The sequence below is a fragment of the Natrix helvetica genome, assembly GCF_964273705.1.
Source record: "Natrix helvetica genome assembly, chromosome: 2".
NCBI classification, from domain to species: domain Eukaryota; kingdom Metazoa; phylum Chordata; class Lepidosauria; order Squamata; family Natricidae; genus Natrix; species Natrix helvetica.
Window position 1 is genome coordinate 212,079,466 of NC_138552.1, and position 10,713 is coordinate 212,090,178.

The following is a 10,713-nucleotide window of genomic DNA, read 5'->3' on the forward strand; positions in this document are numbered from 1 at the left end:
TGTAAGTCAAGGACTATCTGTAGTTGATTCTACAGGAAGGTATGCTATATTTCTATTAGACATAAACTTACATTTTTCTTGAGAAGAAGATTGGTTATGCTTTCTGATAGTAGAGTAGGTAGGAGATATAGTTGCATTATTCAGAACAAATTACCAGCAGAAAGATTACATGTTTCACATAAATGAACAGTGAAGTGATAGAATAGTAGTAAATACATACTTAAAAAGCTTAATTTGGCAGCTCAGGAAGGAAAACTTTCGAAACTTTCCAAAGAAATTACAGCAAAAATATAAAGAGCTTTAATTTTCTTTAAAAACTCACATACAGCAAAAAGCTTCCAGAGACTGTAAACTATCAGAATGATAATGAAGAGGAAGGAAGGATTTTTAAAAAGCTTGACAATAAATATTTAGGCACACCAAATATTTGCTCTGTCCAAACAACAAAGGATAAAAGGAAATGAACTGGAAAGAGCACTGAAAGTAATATTATCTTATTTTTTGGCAGTCATTCACAATGTGCACAAATACTTATTGTGGAGTTTTCATATAATGGTTCCATGCTAAAAGTATTATTGATAGAGCACTTCTGAAGTATTTGCTTCATTCTCTGGGGAGGGGGGTGCACAAGTAATCCTAGAATTATATCCATAATAAGACCCTGGTAATTACACTTAGAACTCATGAAAGTTGTAAATCAGGACGTAATGTGACTGGGGCAAATTTGTGACCTTTTTTTGTGGCAGTCATTAAAATTTTGGCCTTTTTATTGTTTACAATGGAGTGGCTTTTGCTGGAAATTGCAAGATGTGGTCATGTGACGGCAGGGCTCTGCAAATGGTCATAAATGCAGGCTGATTGCTGAACTCACAAAATGTGGTCATATGAGAACTACAAAACCGGCCTGTAGATAGCTTCTGTCATAACTTCGAACGGTTGCTAAATGAGCAGTCGTAAGCCAAGGACTGCCTATATTTAGTTATCAGTCTGCATCATTTGATGCAAACGACTGAAGCTTACTCTTCCCTATATCACTAAAGGGTACAAATAGTCCTGTATGAGGTTCCTTAAATAAGCAGGATCTATAACATGACCTCTGTACTTACAGCACTTTTATTTTTATATCTACTCAGAGGCCCATGATTGCAAGCTATGAAAGTGCAGTCTTTTATAACTTAAAAACTGTAGTGGCTGAATCACCAAAAATGAATCGACCTTCATTTATCTTGTCTACAGTGCTGGCCACACCAAAAGCCAAACCTCGTAAAGTAATGAGACATTGTTTGAGATGTCCTTTTGTGACAGCTAATGTGGAATTTATAAGGAAGACAAAGCTACATAGTATGTGGTGCAGATTTCAAGTTGGTTCATTACAGATTCCTGGCCATCCTGTTTTAAATAATTTGTTGAATGAATGTAGACAGAGCAGAACCAGGATTTCTCCAGCCTTTCACAAGTGTTGCTACACGTAAACAAACATGACTCCTGTTTTGCCTTGGGAAAACTCCCATCATGAGTTGTATTCTTATTAAAATCTGCATAAAGTATGCAAGGCTCCCTTCCAATTAGACTGGACATTTACATAATAGGAACAAAATTACCTGTCTGCTAGATATTATCATAAAATTTATGAAAAAAATAAATAAATTCACAGCGTCGGTCATTGTAATTTGCAGATCAACTATATCCACTTTCAAACAATCAATCAGACTAGCCAATCAATCAATCAATCAATCAGAATAGACCTGGAAGGGACCTTGGAGGTCTTCTAGTCCTCTGCTCAAGCAGGAGACCCTATCCCATTTCAAACAAGTAACTGTCTAGTCTCTTCTTAAAAACCTCCAGTGATGGAAGCACCCAACATCAAGCTGTTCCAAGCTGGTTAATTGTTCTCATGTTAATTGTTCTGACTCACATTGTTAACTATCAGTCCAGAGGAAGAAAAATTTAAACATGGGAGAATAATCTGTGTAGTTGTCAAGTTCTTGATTGTTCCACTTCCACAAAAAGCAAAATTCTTTCATAGTTGTTGTACCTCAGAGGTAAACAGTCACATAAATCTCAGCACATGGATCACAGCCAATCCTTGACTTACTACTATTCATTTAGTGACTCTTCAAAGTTACAACAGACTGAAAAAGGTGAATTGTGATCATTTTTCACACTTATGACGGTTGCAGTATTCCCCTGGTCACATGTAAAAGTCGAATGTTTGGCAACTGGCATGCATTTGAGTGGCTCGGGGTCATGTGATCACCTTTTCTGATCTTATGACAAGCCAAGTCAAAGAGGAAGCCAGATTAGATTAGATTTATTAGATTTATAAAACCGCTCCCTCTCCCCAAAGGGACTCGGGGCGGTGTACAGTAAAAGGTCAAAACGTCATGGACATGTACATTTACATAGACATATAGCGTATTACATGGAAGGAGGCATAAAAACTTACAAATCAAATCAATTTCATAAAATCTACACAATAATAATAGAATTAAAATAACATTAAAAACTACCCCAAAATTTAAAATAAACTGCCAGGAGGATTAGAGGATAAAACTATAATTGAGCCAGGCCGGCTAGTTGGAACAGGTGGATCTTGAGTTTCTTGCGGAAGGAGCGGAGATCGGTGATGGTCCTGATATCGGGGGGGAGGTCATTCCAGAGGGCTGGGCCCATCACAGAGATTCACTTAACAACTGCATTACTAACTTAACAAAGTGAAGTGATTCACTTAACAACTGTGGCAATAAAGGTTGCAAAATGGGGCAAAACTAACCTAACAACTGTCTTATTTAGCAACAGAAATTTTGCGCTCAATTGACATAAGTCAAAGTCTACCTGTATTTTCCCACATTAGAATGAAACTGATTTCCCATATTCCCAAAGTGGAGGCTTTCTCAGCTTCTTACACGTCCTTCATGAGCTAATGGGAGTCTTCTTTTCATTGATTAAAAAAAAAGAGAGAAATATTCTACTGATTAAAAGAAAAAAGTTTTTTTCTGCTAAACGTGCAAAAGTAGGAAAGATAAGAACTCATTGGACCTCATAAAATATGTCAGCTTGCTACCTCTTCTTAATGGGGCTGAGAAGATGAGAAGAGCAGTTCAAAGAGTAGGAATGTCAGTCCACCAAACAATGAGGTGTTTCTTAAGCAGGGCCGGATTTTCCTATAGGCTAACTAGGCTTCAGCCTAGGGCCTCAAGATCAAGAGGGGCCTTTTATTTTTATTTATTATCCGTGCCACATTTTTTATAAAGGTTAGTACCAATTACAACATGTTTCATTTAATATATTGATATATATCACAGTAATGATGTATTTTATTATCTCTCATGTAATTTACAAACTTAAAAATGGGAGGTGAAAGGGCCCTATAAGTGGAATAGCCTAGGGCCTCTTTTCATCTAAATCCGGCCCTGTTCTTAAGGCAATGATATATTCTTTCTCTAAGTTCTTGAAAAAACTTCCAAAATTGTCTTGGTAAATGTTTATCCCAAAAGTGGGTAAAAAGACTAAAAATCCAGAGAGTAAAAATTCATATTCTTTCAAATTAAATTAGATTTTTAAATAAAAAAAGTAATGACCAAATTGTCATTTTCTCCTTCAATACAAAAGTTTGTTCTCAGAAACCTAGAAAATCAAATCACTGGAACTGTCATACTCATGCATTTAAGTTAAACTGAACATTCAGCAATTGCAAATCTCAGTAACGAATATAAAATCTTCAGAAATGTTGACTCAAATACAGAGTTATTAATTGAAAAGAGAAGAAACAAATGTATCTATATACATAAGAAATATTTTAGCAGTTTTTAAAGATACATAGTTCTTGTGGCCCAGCAGGATCCAGTTGAGCTGCTGATGGACTCGGATAGCGAGGAACCATATGAGTCTGCCCTGGACGATGTGGAGGACCCTGTGCAGGGTTCAGACTCAGAGCAGGGACCAGAGAGGCTGGTTGGCCACCAGGAGGCGCCTGAGGCATGGAGCAGTGGGGAGGATCAAAGACAGTTTGTCCCTGATGCTAGATTGAGAAGGGCTGATAAATGGAAGCAGCCACTCTGTAGGCACTCACAGAAGATGATTAAGCACAGGTGGTTGTGGATTGCCCCCTCCCAAGAGAGATTATAGGTAAGGCGTTGGGAGGGGACATTTGCAGGAAACAACCGTTCGAATTAGTAGTTAAGAAAATCTATCTGTGTATTCTAGCCGTGTCTGTTCGGTTGGACTATCTGCGTTGCTTCATTTGAATTATCTGGGTTGCTCTATTGAACATGAGTTGTCTGGGCCCTCAGCCAAAGGATTTGTTATCTCAGTAATTAAACAGTGGCAAACAGCCAAGCCTGTGTGCTGGTTTATTCACAGGCGTGGGGGGGGGGGGGTAGTCAGAACACATAGTTATGTAGTCACTTTATAGAAAATAGTACATAAATGTTGGCTTGCCCATAAAAATACATCAAGGTTAGTGATGGCTAACCTTTTTGTTGTCGAGTGCCAAAAGCATGCAAGCATGACATCCCATGCACTTGCCCGCGCCCATAATGGAATGCATGCATGACACCCCCTTGTGCGCCCCGCCCCCTGTGCATATGTGACCCCCCCATGACCCCCAAAAAATTAGCTGGCTGGCGGGAGGCATGCACAATGGAGCTGAGCTGGGATGATGCATCACGTGCCCAGAGAGGGCTATTCATGCCATAGGTTCGACATCACAGAAAACAGTTGGATTTTACTCGAACAATGAACATCCGCTGTTAAAGAAATCCAGATATTAAATTCTCTTAATCAATATTTGCATAATTGTATAACTGATATTTTGAAATTGTTTGAAATTGTTCACATCAGTTTAGATAATTTTGTAATTCAAAAGAAGTGATTTCAAAATTAGCTGCCATTTAGAATTAAAGGATACTCATTCCACCAATCGTTAATTAAACTAAGGCTTTACAGTACTATTATGTTCTGTTGATGTGATTTGAAACAGAGATATAAGCTACTGAATTCTGAGAAAGATAGGATCATTTAATTTTTGCCTGCTTGGGAGAAAGATATACATTTGAAAACAAAAGAAACACTCACTTATGTAATGAACTAAAATTAAATAATGAGGTCCTTGGTTTTAAAATAATTATTGGCAAATATTTCTCAACTGCATTAAGTTAAATACCAATTTAACCAACACACATCCTCCATGATTAAATCAGATATATGAGAAATTCTATGTTTATCATTATTTTTTCAATGTATATTATAGACAGGTTTATCAACCATCTAAAAGTGCTGCCATATCATAATGTTGTTTCCTATTCAAGCATGATGCTGACAAATCAGGTTTTTCTCTATGATGCATTTGTGCCTGATTTTTATTTGAAGCCCACTAAATATTAGCTTATGTAGCATAATTTATACCTTTAAAAGTACAAATGCTAAAAGTAGTTCCTAACCCTCAAATCTGATGAACACAATCCTAATACACCTTCAGGAATCAGTATACCAAAGGAAACAAAAGCAATTCTATTTAATCCGAATTTTAGGATTTTGCAAGGAAGTAGTAGGTGAGGACAAAGACATCTAAATAATAACAACAGAAAAAGAGAAGATATGTAGCTCAGGGTTGAACTGTGGAGTCTTAAATGTCTGCAAGCAAGCAAGCACCGACGACTCCACACTTAGATAAATTCTGGAAGTTGTGGAACATAAATCTGCTCACAGAAAGAGCACATTAGATCTCCCCATTGGTAGTATATTGCAGTGACATTATTTCAAAATTATCCCATGAGATGCCAACTAGCATGCATTAAAATACTCCAAATTAACCAAAAGTATGGTCCAAAGTATATCCTACGATGCAGCAGGTTAAATATATCTACAGTCAGACTAAGGAAGCTAAAATGGAAATAGAAATTGGGTGTGTGTATGATGTAGAGAGATTTTTTTAAAGCATTATAAGTAAAGTGGATGGAGTATAATCTGGAATCTAATTGACAAAAGAAATGATTTGGATCGGTAGACTATGCTACCTCTTTGAATGTGTACATAAAATTTTATAAATGCACTCTTTCCCCCTCTGATGTTGATATTGGTCTGCACTGAATGTAAAAAAAACCCTATAAATTTAATACTACGCACTCTCTCCACATCAGATAGGCACAGCAAAACTCTTCCATAAACTATTGAGAATTAGTTTGCACAGTGGTCACTGTAGTGCTGTTTTGTTGTTAACACTAGGTGGACTGCTTTTAACAACAAAGTACAAAAGAGACTACTTTATGCATGTTTGTAGCAGAAAGGAAAGCACTTCTATATGCTAGGTTAGAGAGTATTTCATAGTTTTTCTACTAATATGTTCTTTCCTAATTTTTTTTACTATTATTTTTTTCAACTGGAATTTTCCCATCTCTCAAACTAAGAACTTATCTCCTTTTGCAAGAACCACAGTGTCATCCTCTAGAAAAGCTAAAATCTTTTCTTCTGCATATAAGTAAATGTTACATTTATCATCTCTTTTCTTAGCTGTCACTAACTACTTATTCACCACCAGAACAGAACCAATGAAAGTCAAAGACTGAAATCTGATAGGAGAAGGAAGGAAAGAAGGCAAAGCAAAGAGAAGCCATAAGTTAACATCCAAACTCAGTATTTCATAATGGTGGAAGGAAGGGGGGACAATAATGTCCTTCCAGTATAATTAATTCCTAGATGATGATATAGAAAGGTGGTCATTGTTATTTTCTTGTAACAATACTACATCTAGAATATCTGACTTCTAAGTCTAGACTTAGAGCCTTGGATTCCCCAACAGTCTTTCATTTGAATACTAATCACACCTGAACTTAAGTTTCTTCCAGATTAGCAGTAGACAAAAATTTTTAGAAGCTACCCTTATGCAATTAAGTCACTCACAGGTCAGGGTGTTCTGGAGGCCTGGTACTCGAGGGTCATAAAAACAGTTCTTTCAGCAATTGCTTTCAACAATTGCAATTGTTAAAAAATTAAAAATCAATAACTGAGTTTCTCAATCCTAAAAAGCAACATAAGACATTTGAGTCCTAACCTAAAATCATCTAAAAGCTTCTCAAATTATTTACATGAGCATAATTGCACTTTAGGCTTCATGCACATTGGTCATAGGAGGAGTTAACCATACATAGGATAAAAATATCAATATCCCATTAGTTTAGTGACTAATTGGAATATAAATGGGCTGTTCCTCAAAAATTTGGCTCCAATGAGATAAGCAAATGAGTCCTCAAAATTAAGGAATTAGAAGTAAAAACCCTTCAAGTTAATGGGTTTTTAATCCACACACACACAGAAGTCTTGCAGCAATAATTATTTCAGAAAGAAAGGAAAGAATATTACGTAGAGAGTGACGAGGGAGAGAGAAGTGGGGGGAGGAGAAAGAGGGGTGGGGTGGGAGAGAGATTCTAGAATTTCTAGAATTATTGATGAAAACTGGGAATTTAAGTCCCCATATCTCAAGGCTATCTGGTTTATAAAAAGTTGCTCAAACATTTCAGATTTGTAGTGAACCAAGTATACAGATCCAGTTGAAACACAGTCGCTCAGTTCAGAAGACTGAAACAATTACCTATCTTTTAGCTTTAACTAACCACTGCTGCATAGGAATAGTACATCTGAAGAGTGTGTTATTAAAATATCTAGTTTTCAGTAGGATACACAGCATACCACAGTACTTAGTAATATTATAAAACCTTGTAATAAAACCTATTGAGAAAGCTACTTTTATTATCTATTTAAATTAGTTTCTACTCTATTTTCCTATACAACACATTCTAAGTCACTACATAATATGGCATTCATATTTCAATGCCATTGTTACACAACAGGCATTACATTCAGCTATGTTATTCTTGTTAAGTTTACATTAGAATCTGGGCTGTCCATCTACACAAGCCACCTAGGTAACTAATTCTGAAAGCTTTCCAAGAATACACTTTGCACATTGATGCACACTGATGCTGCCAAGCATAGTAGGAATCCAGTGTAATTGTTTTCCTTCACCTGTACTCCAATGCAATTAGTTGTTTGCATCTTTCCTGCTTGCTTAAGTTAAATGCTTCTGATCAAAAGCATTTTCCAAAACTGAGGAGCAAACACAGACGCTATCTTGAATCACAAGGGGCAGATTCCACCTGCAAGCAGAAACTTAATTTAAAAAGACCAGTCGTTCTTAGCTCAGCTCTTCCATCAATTAATTTCTGCCTGAAAAGAACCAAATGTTCTGCAAATGTTTTGGCTGCAACACCTGAGCGAACAGATGCGGTATTTCATCCAAGCATCTGCCAGCAGCCTTAAGGTAAGACGCAAGAGATATCAACACTTCCACCATCACACAACTTCTGATGGTTAGCTAGCAGTCGCCATCATCACTTTGATTTTCACAACTTCCCCAATACCTGGCTATATTTCATTAGCAACTGCTCATTACTTTAGGCAACATCCTGTCCTCCTCGGAAAGTAAAGCCTATTCAGGAGAGCATCTGCAACCTAGAATATCACAAACCTCTGTTTCCTAGGCAACCCCTCCCCTCCCCCACCTTCTCCTTGTGCTTGGGGAGACAGAGCAGAAAGGAAGCAACGCGCGCGCACAGGCTGGAAACCTTGCACAAATATATGCATCCCAATGCCCCAGGGGCCTCGCTTAAGGGCCGTATGAGGTTTCCTGCAAAAATCTCGACAGCGATTCTTCTTCTTTTCGGCGGTGACCATGGAAACGGTAACGGGGGAGAAATCTGTTGCACGACCCCAGAAAGAGAGAGAGAGAGAGAAGCAGCAGGTACCCCGGACACTTCTCGCTCCGCTTCTTGTCCTTTCCTCACAAAGAGAGGGGGGGGGGTTGAGTCGGGGGGAAGGACATGATTGTGATTTTCGGTTTCCCTCCCCCCCTTTTTTTTAGTAAAACCGGAATCGAAGGACTTCTCTCTCTTTTGGGGGTGCCGGGGGGGGGGGTGAAAGGGAAACCGAAAATCACAATCATGTCCTTCCCCCCGACTCAAAAATCAAGGCACTGCTCCCGACCCCCTCCCCGCTTATCTTTCACTCCCCCCCCCGCACCCCTCCGCTCTTCCCTCCACTCTCAAACAACTAGACGCTTCCGTACTTTTTAAAGGCGACGTCCCAAGCTGAGGAAAGAGGGGGCGAAAGGGTGTGTTTGTGTGTGGGGGGAGGGAGAGAGAGAAACCCCCAAAACAAATAATAGGCGTGCAAAGGGGAAGGTTCCCTGCAACTCACAGCAAGAAAATCCACGCGCGCCTCGGGTTCACCCGCCGCTGACAACGATGCTCCGAAGAAGTCGAGCGCCAGCCCGCCAATCGCCGCTTCTTCGCCCAAGCCTGGAATCAACCAACAAGGGACGGAGCCGGGGGGGGGGGGGGAGAAGGGGAAGCGAAGCTCCACCCACGGAGCGGCTCCTTCAAAATCAATGTTAATTTTTTAAAACACACACATTATTTACTATATGTGTATGTATATGTACATAATGTTATATACATTTGTATATATAAAGAGAGTCATTAGCTGAGGTTTTACACACACAGGTATTATGTATATTTATATACATAATACACACGTGTGTGTATGCATATATCATCTATAGACATTAGCTATTACATATGCACACACACACACACGCACACACATATATAGTATATTTGTTTTCGTAGATTTTCACGGGTGCAGGTATGCTGGTCTGGTTGTATTTGGGTCTTTTCCTGTGTATTACACGGGAAAAGACCCGAATACAACAAGACCAGCATATATATATTATAATTTATATAAATATAATATTTATACATATATTTAAAATATATAGTATATTATACTATATTTTTTAAAAAATATAGTATAGTATATAAATATGTTATATAAATATATGTATATATTTTTAAAAAATATAGTATAGTATGTGTGTGTGTATCTATTTAATATAAATATATGTATATATTTTAAAAAAATATAGTGTATAGTGTATGTATGTATGTGTGTGTATATATATATATATATATATATATATGTATGTATGTATTTAATGTAAATATATGTATATATTTTTATTTTTATTTATCAGTACAAATATAAAACAAAACATATATATATTTAATGTAAATATATGTATATATATTTAATGTAAATATATGTATATATATTTAATGTAAATATATGTATATATTTTTAAAAAATATAGTACAGTATGTATACGTGTATTTATATAAATATAATATATGTATATATATTTTAAAAATATAGTATAGTATTTATGCGTGTATATATAGAGTAAAAACCTCCTTTGACGTCTCTCTCCCCACCGCTTGTCACTTCCTTCGAAATCTTGCCGGGGGAGGAAGAGCGGCGTATGACTCGACACTCGTCCAGCAACGCCCGATTATTGAGGAAGACGCCGCCCTCACCTCGCCCTCCGCCGCCGCCGGCTTGGCTTTCCCCGAAGACCGAAACCGACGGCTGAACAAAAGCTCTCGGGAGATCAGCGTTTCCTTCCCGCTTTTTCTTTGAGCGAAAGAGATGAGGAGAAACTCTCTCCACACACACACATACGCTCGCGCGCGCGCGCGCATATCCCTTTCGGGCTTTTTTCAAGCTGAGGCCCCGGGGGTTCATTTGAAAAGAACCCCGAGCGCGAATGGCGAAGGACCCCGGGAGCGCTTCTTCTGCCAAACGCCGCCTTTGGGGGGTTAC

At 38.0% G+C, this 10,713-nt stretch overlaps 1 protein-coding gene across 5 annotated transcripts in view; it reads right to left on the reverse strand.

Annotated features, from left to right (window-relative positions):
• AGPAT4 (1-acylglycerol-3-phosphate O-acyltransferase 4) overlaps nucleotides 1-10,713 on the reverse strand; it is a 67,437-nt gene extending 56,724 nt beyond the window's left edge. For 2 of the 5 annotated variants that reach the window (XM_081943370.1, XM_081943374.1), the window contains exons 1-2: nucleotides 10,302-10,440; nucleotides 9,253-9,431 (exon numbers count right to left, since the gene is read on the reverse strand). The gene's annotated coding sequence lies outside the window, so the exon portion shown is untranslated. Of the gene's footprint in view, nucleotides 1-9,121; nucleotides 9,432-10,301 lie in introns of those variants that run through there. The other 3 variants (XM_081943372.1, XM_081943371.1, XM_081943373.1) reach the window with 3 other exon arrangements.